Genomic DNA, 12,101 nt, shown 5'->3' on the forward strand with positions numbered 1-12,101 from the left:
TGTAAGACATTTATAAAAATTGATGGCTTTTATTTTATGCTAATAGATTAATAGAGAATAAAATTTCTATATCGAGAAATTAGAGATAGTTGTAAAATGTAAATATACATATACAGGGGGAGGATATATATATATATATAAAATCCAATATATATATATATATATAATTTATTTTCTAAAATTTCTTATACTAGTCAAAGAATTATTCATTTTAATCTTAAGTTATTGATATAACGGGATAATATATTACACACTAGAGGCGTCAGTTATTTCATTAATGAGCGAACAAAGATCTCGCGTCGAGTATTTATAAATTATGCTGAAGGTTATCTGCTTTAAAAAGAAATATTCAGCGGTAAAAAGATAGTTGTAATCGATTATATGCGTGCCTTCATGTTTCGTCTTGCTCCGTGTAATTCACAGCCGATAATTCCATGTACGATGATCGCGCTCATGCGTGAATGCGGAATCGCTTAATTTCAAATCTAATGAAATACACCGTGAAAAACAAACAGAAGTAGATAGAAACAATTCATTTTTATTCCATCAGCGCGTGATAATCGCTCTAGATGAAATTTCTATTAATTCGCTTTGACAATCTCTGGTATCGTCGAAATTAATTGATTTTCGAATACTGTATCAGAATTTTCTAAATAAACCAAGTTATGTATATCGACCTGCGGGATGCATAAATAACATATGGGAAAACATGTGTTTCCTTTCAATGTAAAGCGATTAATGCGACCGGAAATTCTCCGTCGATGAAAATATAAATCAGTATGATTAAAATATCAATTAAAACAAGAAAACATTCCATATTAATACATTTTCATAGAATTGTAATATTAAAAATAACTTTATTTAATTCTTCGAATGTGTCCTAGTAAACATTATTAGCTCAATGTTTTCTGATACTCTCATAATATTCTATGCAAATATCTTTTTATCTAAATTTTATTTTATCTCATATTACTTATTCTTATATGCGAATATTATTTTATTTGTCGTATAGGAAAGCGAATAAAAAATAAAAATATTACTTTCCCTAATCCATTAACATAAGTTACATTATACTGAAGTTAAGTGACCCGTTATATAAGTGTATTTATTCAAATTCCAATCTTGAGATATTCATGGTTTATATATCTTTCGATTAGATAATTAAGAAACCACTAATTTTTTCCTACGCGACTCCAGTACTTCCTGCTCCAGTTTTTTTTTTTTTTTTTTTTTTTTTTTTTTTTTTTTTTTAAAGGAGAAAAATTTTCCACCAAGAATCGCTTAATATACTGAACGCGATGCAACATAACGATTCACGACGGCGAGATAGAGAGGTATAGAGAAGACGTACATTCCGCTTTATCAGCGCATACGCGGCATGCCGCGGCGTGTTTCCATTAATTCGCGTCGCGGGGCGAACTCGTGCCGTTGGAATGCCCGTTGAAGCCGAGAGAGAAGTCGTTAGGCTGCGTTGGCCGTTGGGTTCGACCGGCAACCGGTTCTCCCATCGGTGATTCGTCGTTAATTCGCCGGCGCGGAGTAAGTAATCGCGCGCGTCCCAACGACCACCTCGGGTGTGTTACACGCCTGCGTTTACATCGCGTCAACCGCCCTCAGTTTCCCTTTTCACGATCCCCCTCCCGATCGCGGAGAGAGCTTGAGTAGAGAAACGAAAAGTCCGTTGCAAACGAGGACGATCTGTCGATAATGCGCGAGTGGCATCTCGATTTCAAAGTAACGGAGATACGTTGCCGCATCTCGGCAAGGATTTTAAATTATTCTTCAGCAAAACTCGCTCGCGCGTTTATTAGATCGCAAATACGAAGAAATGAGGAAAATTAAAAATTAATAGCGCTCATTATATTCAGCAGCAACATCGTGAAATTTAATTGTCTATAATATATCTGTTAGTATCACATGGTTAAAAATAGTATCTCAAGATTTTCCCCCGTTAAAGTTTGCCTGAGATATAAGATTTATGCGCGAGTTATGAATACATTTATTATATAATCATATTAGTTTTCTCTTTCTTTCTTTTTTTTTTTGTACAAATTAAAATCCTAAAATATACAAAATAATTCTGCAATTGATTTCTACTCCCTCATTATTCGACGCTATATGAATATACTAAGTGTCGTTTAAAATAAATTCTGTGTAGAAAAGTGTTATATAAATAATATCATTTTACACGACACAAGAAAAAGTATTGACTTACCGAATAAATTCGCCAGCATAGAACTGGAAGCTCGTTCTAGAACAAACAAAAAAGATTTGTAAGAATAAAAGTTTAATCCTTTTACGAATACATTTATTATATAATCATATTAGTTTTCTCTTTCTTCTCTTGTACAAATCGAAATCCTAAAATACGAACACGCATACACACGCAACACTAGGTTCAAACAATCCCTCTCGGGCGTTCTTAAACAAAGATGTAAAACAGTCAATAGTGACAAACAACACAATGTAACGTTTTACAAAATTCAGATCTAACATAAAGATAGAGAGAAATAGTACTAGGAAATGATGCAAGAGGTAAAAACCGCTCAACATAACACGATTTCACGCAATGTACCGTTTGCACGCGACATGAGAGAATAGAAAATCTGCCACTAATATTAATATAAGATTTTGAAATTTCTTAAAACTTTATAGCGTGAAACCCAAAATAAATTGCTTCAACTTTAATCATAATTTTTCCTCATCTACTATGAGACATCATGTCATTAAGTGAAAATAAGCAAAAAATTCTGTTTCGATTATGCAGAGCATACTTCGCGACACCACATGCGATCAACGCGTACATGATACAGCTAAATTTGGTCCTCGTCGGTCAATTTCTTTGCCATCTGGACCTTGTTGATCGAGACGCGCGCGTGAAAATGCGGATTCTCGCGCGATGCGGATGCTCATTATTTCCCTCCCTTTCTCCTCTCGGAATCTTACGATAACTCGATGATTGAAATACACGTTCACACTTTGTGTTTCGCGTAAGCGTCTGGCGCTATCTAACAGCCTATTTATGTGGATGCATGAACATGGGTCTAAACGCGCGCAAACCGAATCGTCCAGACGAGAGAGACACTCGCATTACGTGCACGCACGCGCCAGCCGTGTTATTATATTTTACTTTGGTCGGATGCGGAAACCCTGGGATAATTCGCGCGAACGAGTCGCAATTATTTAAGGGTGTGCATACGTAACGAGAGGGTGGCTCTTTCTTTCCTGTCTCTGTAGGATCTCGAGACTTTTGTTCGAATGTCTGACGCTGCGTCTATCGCCGATGTCTATCGATTCGCTTCGCGATCGCAATGTCGTTGTCGTGACATTTTCTGAGAATTGCTTTAAGTAATAGATATGCACGTTGCCATGTTTGTTCTTTGTCCCGAGGAAATGCTCATCGCATTTTGCAAACGAGGCCAGAAATTTTAACGCCGCTCCCCGATGCCGTGATATAATTCTGAGACGAGATCGAAGCGCGAGATTCGAGATGGCGTGTAAGAACATTTGTGTAAAAGGGTCGATTGCCAAAGGAAGATAGAAAAGGTTACAATGTAACAATTATTTCAATATATAAAATCGCAGAATTTTTAATTTTAATAAAGTCTAGCTGGATGTGAGTTCGTGCAAACTATATCGAACAAGCGATACTATCGAGAAAGGGGATGATAATGACTGTGTTGATTCGAGGGGTTAATTACGATCCCTCGCCGGTATCACTGCTATATCCCCATTATTATGAAGGGTCTCTTGCATGAAATTTTACTATAAAAAGAGAAAAAGCTATTAGGCTATTAAGATAAAAACCGTGTTCTTCCTTACTTGGAGACTGTAATTCTTTTTCTTTTTTATTTCAGGATTTTATTATAAAGAGAATGCGAGACTAATTTACATATTTAAATAGATGTAGTGTATAAACGTGCTAGAAAAAATAGAAGAGAATATATTATGTATATTTGTACGTATATATATATATATACAATATTTTTCTTCAAATGAAAATGTCTCTAAAAATTTTCAATTATTCCATTCGCGTACAATACGCATGGAAAGAAATTAAAGTGTAGATATTTATAAGGAAGGATTGAGACTACTACTGAAATAAAAGAGAAATAGGATATTGTTAGATAAATGTATAACTTTTTCCACTAATAAAATTCAATTTTATTTTCTAGTTGTGAAACATGATGCAATCATTTTCCAAATAGTTATTAAGAATTTGCATACATACATTAAAAAATATTAAGTTTAACATTATTTTTTTAATATTAGATACGTCCAAATAAAACACTGATTGAGATTTTTATAGAACAATGACCTCTAATTCCATGTTTCAGTTGATGTATCTAATATAATGACGATAAATAAAAAATGTACGGGTACAATTTAAAGCTATATTTTACGCGATTTATTCCAATCTTTTCTGTTCTACGGAAATACCAGTTCGCCTTATTTCGGGATCGACCGGCCGCCGCCGAACGCACGTAACTATTCCAAGCTAATGCTCGCACGCGGCTCCTAATCGTCGCACGTACACATTGGGGCTGGGTGTCCGTCGCCTTCGTGTGTTTACCTCGCATATATATATATATATATATATATATATATATATATATATATACACACACGCGCACAGACACGAACACACGCGCGCAGCAGACTCACATAAAGGCGAAACCCGTTACGTGTGTCGATGAGAGCGCAGCGAAGCACTAACGCCGGGGTGGTGTCGAGGGGTGGCTGGAGTGGCTCGGGGGGTGATTATGAGCGAGTAAGTGCCGCCGTCCAGTTTTTACTCCCCTCTCCCCCTCCTGCAACCCTGGTTGACCGTACTACCACCAACGTGGCGGCAACCATCTCCCACCCCTCCGTCACTAACCCGCTGGCTCTAGCCGCGTTGGTTCTCTTACCACCGACTCGACTAAACCCCCAACGGATCAATACGCTAAAACATTGCCACGTCGAGACGCCGTCGTGTAAAACCCGAAAGAAATACCGTCGTGGGGGCGGTGGTGTTTTCCCTTAGCCAGCGGCCACCGCGTCTCCTCCGTTCGCGCGGCTAACGAACTTCCGGTTTTCGACCCTTTTACCGTCCGAGCGCTTTTGCTTTCTCTCTCTCTTTTCCTTGTATCCCGCTCGTTCCGCCTTCATCTTATCGTCGCTTGTATCTTTGTTTGGTCAGTAACCGAAATTTACGCAACGTGAATCTCTCATTAGACAAGATGTAAGAGAATCTTGCGTGAGATTTCTTTCTGAATATAGGTAGGTAAGAGTTGATTGTTTAAAAGCTTTAAGTGAAGAGATTCTTAATAGATTGTCAAATAAAAAGTATCGATGGATATTAATATTAACTTTACATATATAATCGTTAAGATTATATTATTTATACTCTTATTATATAATTGAATTTTAGAGTATACGCAAAGCTTTAACTTTAATATTGTAGTAATAATATGTAATGATAATTGAGCAAGATAAAACTCAATAAATAAAAATTATGCAGCAATATACAAGCAACAAAAAATACGATAATGACATATTAAACATAAAACTCCATTACAACATAAAAATCATTCAAATAATGTTTATATAACCTTATTGTAATAAGATAATTAATGTCTTGTATAATATTACGAAATATAAAACATCGTGCAAGTATTTTAATATTCGCATAACGCGTATAAAATTTAATTTTCTTAAATTATTAAAACAACTTTCAATCTATTTTACGGTAATATAATAAAATACTTTATCACACCAGACAAGAATTTTGTTGAAAGAGAATTTACGAGGATTTAATTTTTAATGAGATACATCTTCAAAATGAATAAAACGCAGCAAGAATCAACTGAAGGAAAAATCGATGTATTCGTATGATGCGTAATACGATATTTATTTCACCTTCACGCGCAATTATAACTCGCTCTTCGAGATAGAAAGTGCTCACTATCGATAGCAGACCGTCGAAGGGCACGAAAGACGGATGAACGGATGTCCGTGGCCTACCACAACCCACGTAAAGCAACGGATCCACGCTCTCGTCCTTCGGTCCCCTCACCGATGTACGTTTACACGTTAGTATTCCTACTCTCACGTGTGCCCGACATAACGTCGGGTTTCCGTGGACGATCGATATATCGATTGTCGTCGACGAACGACGACCGGCTGGTCGACAGCCGCAAAGGTAAAAGAGAAAAGAAGAGGTGCAGATAGATAGAGAAAGAAAAAGGAAGAGCGAGCGGGGGAAGTAAAACCGCTCACGGGTGTTGTTCGTGTATGTCTGGCTCTGTGGTCACTTGTTGCCTGCTACCCCCGAGGGTTGGCCTTGTCCCTCTGTGTTTGGGGAACGCTTGTCGTTCGACCGCCGACAAACCGCACGGCGACCAAAGCATGCTTCGAGATCTTTCTGCCGGTGGATTAGGTCGGCGACTCTTCGCCGATGCGAATTTCCGATCTCCCCTATTGTTTCTCCGTTTCTCGTTCGCGCCTTTCCAAGCATGGAATTACCCGAACTCGAAATCTTCACAATCTGCAGCTGTAGGATTATGGAATTCTAGGATCGATCAAGAGAGAGCTGATTGGATCTATGGATTATTTTAGGCATTGAAAAACTTGATTTTCTGAAAAAATCACTCTACAATTTTTGGAATTTTTGTCAACTTTTTCAAGGTAATTTAATATATTCAGATTTTTACTCTCACATAGCTTCAATCTCTTCGATTTTTAGAAAATTTGATTCCAACAAACTTGAATCGCGAGAATCGCAAAAACATGGCAGTTTTAATCACTATGAGAAACCATTCGTCCTCTGTAGAACTTAGTGTCTCAATTACCCTTGCGAAATCGATGAAAAGTAGATCTTAATAAGCGCTACTTACTTTTGCACGATACAAAGTAAAGCATGTGGTAAAACTTGCTAAGTTAACTAGAAAGAAAAAAATCAATGTCTCTAGAATACTAAGCAATATTTTATGGTGATTTTTTTAAAGTCAAGATTACTTATCAATATTAAATGTTCAGACATCTCACAGTCGCAGTTAAAAAATTAGCCGACAACTCTAATTTATGTGTTATATATATTCCATGTTTTCATTTAAATTTTCAATTACTTTCTTTGCATATTTTTTCAAAATATAAAGAAAACGAATTTCGTATACAATATAAAGACGCGACTCTACACGCAAGATACGGTTTCTCGCCTTTCTCATCTATTTCTCAAGACACGTTACTTAAACCATCGCTTTGCAAGCTGCAGATTCGCGATTAAAACTTTTCCAATGTTCACGAATAATAAAAAGAAACCCCATCGGCTTTTCCAAGATACATATTTTAGATATGTATTTTAGATTATCGTTATCGAAGGCAGTCGAAGGTAACACTGCAAACAATCGATAATGACGCTCTTTCGGCATCGTCATTTGTTTCGGAACCTCATGAGCTCGATCTGATGAAGGCGCAGACACAGCAAACACAGATGTCCCGGCGCAGTTAACATGAAATTTTTCTTTATCTACTATTTAAGTAGACCCAGTCTCGCTGCACCGGTACGATAATCGAGTCAACGATAAACCTGCGCTCTCACAGAATCTACCTAAGTCTCCATCGTGCCTGGCTCCGAAAACGAACAACACAGGTGTTTGCTCAGTCAGCTCTTCGTTAGCGTTACCGATGCTATAGTCTTCGACATTTTCTGATTATTACATATCGCATTAAAATGACATAATTCTCTTACAAAACTATATTTCTTGGAAACGTATGTAGCTTCCAGGTTGTAACAAAATGTATGATATCAAAATTGAAGTCCAACAATATTGACATATTATGACATTAAAATGAAAAAGATTACGATAGACTGCACAAATAGTTCGTAATGTTACGATGACATTTGAAGAGAGTCGTGTCCATTTCAAAAAATATAGATCGATCTGCCAAATTGAATATTGTTATGATCTACGTGCGAGTTCTTCACTTTCGCAATATCGTTTCCCTCTTTATAAAATTCAGTAAAATAGTAATAGAGAGTAGTAACGATAATACATACACTGCAATCCAATTAAAACTATGATTGACATGAAATATGTTTGACACCTATTTTTCAAAAAACTTAACAATAAATTCCAATAATTAGTAACAATTCTGAAAAGCTTCAGTAATATGAAAAGATACATATCACGTGTTCAAGTTTGTATCAAGTTCGACAGAAACATGACAAGGAACGTCTTCTTGATGTCAATGTGATCAATTATTAGGAGCTATTATCTGGAACTCTCCAGGAGATCTGACCTATTATTACGAATTGTATTTCACTGTTCGACGCTATGTGTTCGCGATAATTGTTTACGATGAACTTTCGTCTAACGGTCGTCTTTATAACTATAATTAACATTGTGAGCATTAACGTTCCACATGTCTCTTCTATTACATTTTTCAGCCATTCTTTCCCATTCCGTTATTTTACGGTTAATCTATTAACACTCCCACGTAAAGTAATATTTATGTTATGTTTTAGTTTGATTAAAATTAATATGTTTATATTAATAAATAAATTTACACAAGAGTTTTGTTAATATCTTCGTGTCGGAAATTTCATTAAAGTTATTAAATTTCTTATTTTCCCAGCGCGATGATAATACAGTATAATACATTACAAAAGATTTATGGCAGTTAACTTTTGAAAAAAATTCCTGCAGAAGCGTGATTATTTCCAATGCTGTTTTAACGAACCACCGATTCGTACGATCATTATTCCCATTTCTGAATTTCTCGTTTCCCGTTCCCCTTTCCCCCCTCCATACTCAACAAGCATACGTTACTTTCTATTACCGTAGCGCCTGCAACAAGCTCGTGAGACGTTAGCGGCGCGTGTCCACGCGACAAAAGCTTTCCGCGCGGCGTTCTCTGCGGCGCAGAAAATCGCTCTCCGCGTAGAAGATCGTTAGTCTCGTTTTCCTCGAGTCCCACACACGCGGCCGCGATCGTAGGTAGGTAGAAGTCAGCGAGGCTAATGACGGCCGAGAGTTCGCGGTATATAACGCACGTGGGAAACATGGCATGGTTCCGTCCGGGGATTATATAATATTCAATTTTAGCATGCGTGCGCGACCCGTCTTAATCCAGCCATTACGTCTAATTGGTCGAGATTAGCTAATATCCCTGGTATAGTGATTAGGCCGTGTCCGCGGCTCGTTTTAAATTGAAGCCAATTCCCCGGAGCGTACGCATGCACCATTGTCGGACGTCGATCCCGCTGATCGAGAGATCGATCAGCTATATCGCCGAAAACGGAGAGAGGGAGGGAAACTGTCTGTGGTAGCAACCGTCGCATCGTCTTTCTCTCGACCATGAGGAATGTAGAGAATTTCCTGCCGTACCGTCGAACTCGATTAAAATTGAGATACGAGGAAAACTTGATTTTAAACGAGGATAATCGGGCAAATGAAAATATTACGAGTAAATGTAATTCAAGAAAAATAGACGTTAAAACTCAATATAATTCATGTATATTTATATTATATTTAATTATTTATACCTTAATACAATATATTATAGTGTATCGAACGAAGAAGGATTAATTAATGTTTAGGCAATACTTTTTTTTAAATTGATCGGTATAACTATTAAAGAATCAATTATGGATAATTGTTTAATTGCCTGATAATTACGCATCTGCAATGCGTTAACATTTTACTTCAATACGCGACGTTCCTTCATCTCGCAGGTAATTTTCTAATCTCGCAGGAAGATTTAAAATAATTATTCGAATGTTGCGTATACGAACTTTCTCTTTAATATACTACACAACCATGTGTGTTTATTAATCTTATGAGAGATTGTCGTATGAAACGTATTATAAAAAGATTCGCTTGTTTTATCGTGTGCCTCATGCTTGTGCGATTATAAATTAGAATAAAGGCCGTTCTTTAGACGTTATTTATAACCGAGAAATTGTGCAAGAAACCGATGATCGTCGTAATTTCTCCTTCATATCTTTGGATTGTGCGCTGCTTCTCAAGGAGACGCTTCTAGAGGCAGCCGCGCGCGCACACACACACGTGCAAACTCGCTATTATTATCGACTATTCACACGAATGACATCCAGGTGTGTAAACAAGAAACCTCACTGCCCTTTTGACAAGAAACCGGCCAGGTGAAAATTCTCACCCTCGTACCTTAGAATTTGATTCTATGAAAAGTAAGATTATTGCGAAAAAAATCATCGAAGCGCGATGATTGTTCGTTTTCATTCCAACCATCCAAAGAAATTTAAAGGTAAATCATTAAAAAAAAAAAAAAAAAAAAAAAGGAGAATTATCGGTTTGAAATATAAATACTTTGCGATAGATATAAGAGAATGTAATATATATAAGATATTTATATATAAAATACATAAATATCTTATATACTATTACGTACTCGCACGGAGTATGTATTATATACAATATAATAGATTTATTTAATAAAAATGTAATAATATAAGACAAAATACATCCTAAAAATGATAATAAAAATGATCTATATTTTTATTACTTATTGTTACTATTATGTATATTTGCGTTATTATTTTAATTGCATTATTACACATTACATATTTTTATATACTATTTATGTTTAAGTTATGTAAATCTATATGATATTTTTCAAAGTATTTTTGATGATATTTAAATGCAACATATTTTTACTGGCGGGTCTCATGCGCGATGTTGTTCATTCGAAACGCGAAATAATTTAAATCGAGAAACTACCTGGCCATCGTCGATCAATGACTGCAGCAAGCGTGCAGTCACCGAATGACGGTTGGAAGCATTAAAGAAGAAAAATATCCCAAATGCAAGTATTTGAATGAATTCGATCAGGTATCGTCGTTGGGAGGAGACCGCGTTGATGGATCTTTAGAACGAGATGTAAAACGAGGAAGAGAGGGACGAGGTGGCGGGGAATCACTGAAAAATAAAGATCAGACCGAAAAAGAGAGACAAATAAAGACGGAGAGGGAGGGAGGGAGAAAAAGAGAGAGATATATATATATATATATATGTCAAAATGGGACGGAGATGATCTTCATCGGAATGGATGACGATGAAACGGATTTACTGGTCCGGCAAAAAAAAAAAAAGGGAAGCCGACCCGCGGTCGGTGCTGACCCTGGTGACACCGGTCAGGGCAGGTTCGGAATGTATTTCCATACATTAGCTACTACTCATAAGAACTTTACACACGTACATGCAGCGATACAGAGAAAGAGGGTAGAAGGGAGAATACAAGCCGATTTTTCCGAGAATTATGATAGATAAGGCACGGGCATAATGTCCCGCGTATCCGCGGGGGGGGGGGGGGGGAGGAGGGAGCCGACCGCTCCCGGTGGCCACATCGCCTCGTATCCAAATTCGAAGTCGGGATTTCGGTAGGCCGGCCGATCGGAATTTATCGACCGGGCCTCGTAACTGAGTTTTATAACACCGGAGGCGGGGAATAATATCGTAGGCGCGTTAGTCTATTTTCGGGAAGCTCTCTCTTCTCGAAGGTAGACCGAGCGGTGTCAGGTTTTAATGGGGAATATAAAAACGGTTTAGTCACGATGAACATAGCTTATCGATATATCCGATTGAATGATATTCCCATGAACGCGTATGGATCATGGATGAAAATCGTAAATAAACGTAATCTACTAGCGAGCGATAAATATTTCACGGCCCGTTCATTCCGCGTACGGATGCGCGACGCAGCATCTAGATTTTACGGTGTTTACAGGAGGTTACCTTGGCAGGTGTTACCTCGCAGGTGCGTTAGGTACGTCGCGATTTTTATTCTCCACGCGGAAGAATTTATTATCTCGTCTCGGACGCATTAGCGCCGGCGTTACATCGGTTTACACCGTACGTCTCCCTGGATGGAATGCGAATAAATTTATTAACGACACGTTATTTCGCCGATCATTAAAAAGTATCACGCTGATTCTTGGCCGCGAGATAACGCCATCGCGCTCTCGTGCGGGATTTATTTAATATTTACGCGACGAACGGGATATTTTTTACATCGATATATATTCTTGTAATTTTATTTTCTAATCCATGAAACATATATCTCTAGTAAAATCTTATAAA

The 12,101-nt window shown here is 37.3% G+C and overlaps 1 protein-coding gene across 18 annotated transcripts in view; it reads right to left on the minus strand.

Annotated features, from left to right (window-relative positions):
- Zfh2 (Zn finger homeodomain 2) overlaps window positions 1–12,101 on the minus strand; it is a 313,903-nt gene that overhangs the window by 178,326 nt on the left and 123,476 nt on the right. For 15 of the 18 annotated variants that reach the window (XM_070311087.1, XM_070311083.1, XM_070311088.1 and 12 more), the window contains one exon: window positions 2,216–2,251. The exons of 1 other annotated variant lie outside the window; for it this stretch is intronic. The gene's annotated coding sequence lies outside the window, so the exon portion shown is untranslated. Of the gene's footprint in view, window positions 1–2,215; window positions 2,252–4,440; window positions 4,571–4,665; window positions 4,688–12,101 lie in introns of those variants that run through there. 2 more of the 18 variants (XM_070311097.1, XM_070311098.1) reach the window with 2 other exon arrangements.

This window comes from Polyergus mexicanus, unplaced genomic scaffold (genome assembly GCF_030449975.1).
Source record: "Polyergus mexicanus isolate NDT 795.1 unplaced genomic scaffold, iyPolMexi1.0 SCAF_19, whole genome shotgun sequence".
In the NCBI taxonomy this organism is placed as follows: Eukaryota; Metazoa; Arthropoda; class Insecta; order Hymenoptera; family Formicidae; genus Polyergus; species Polyergus mexicanus.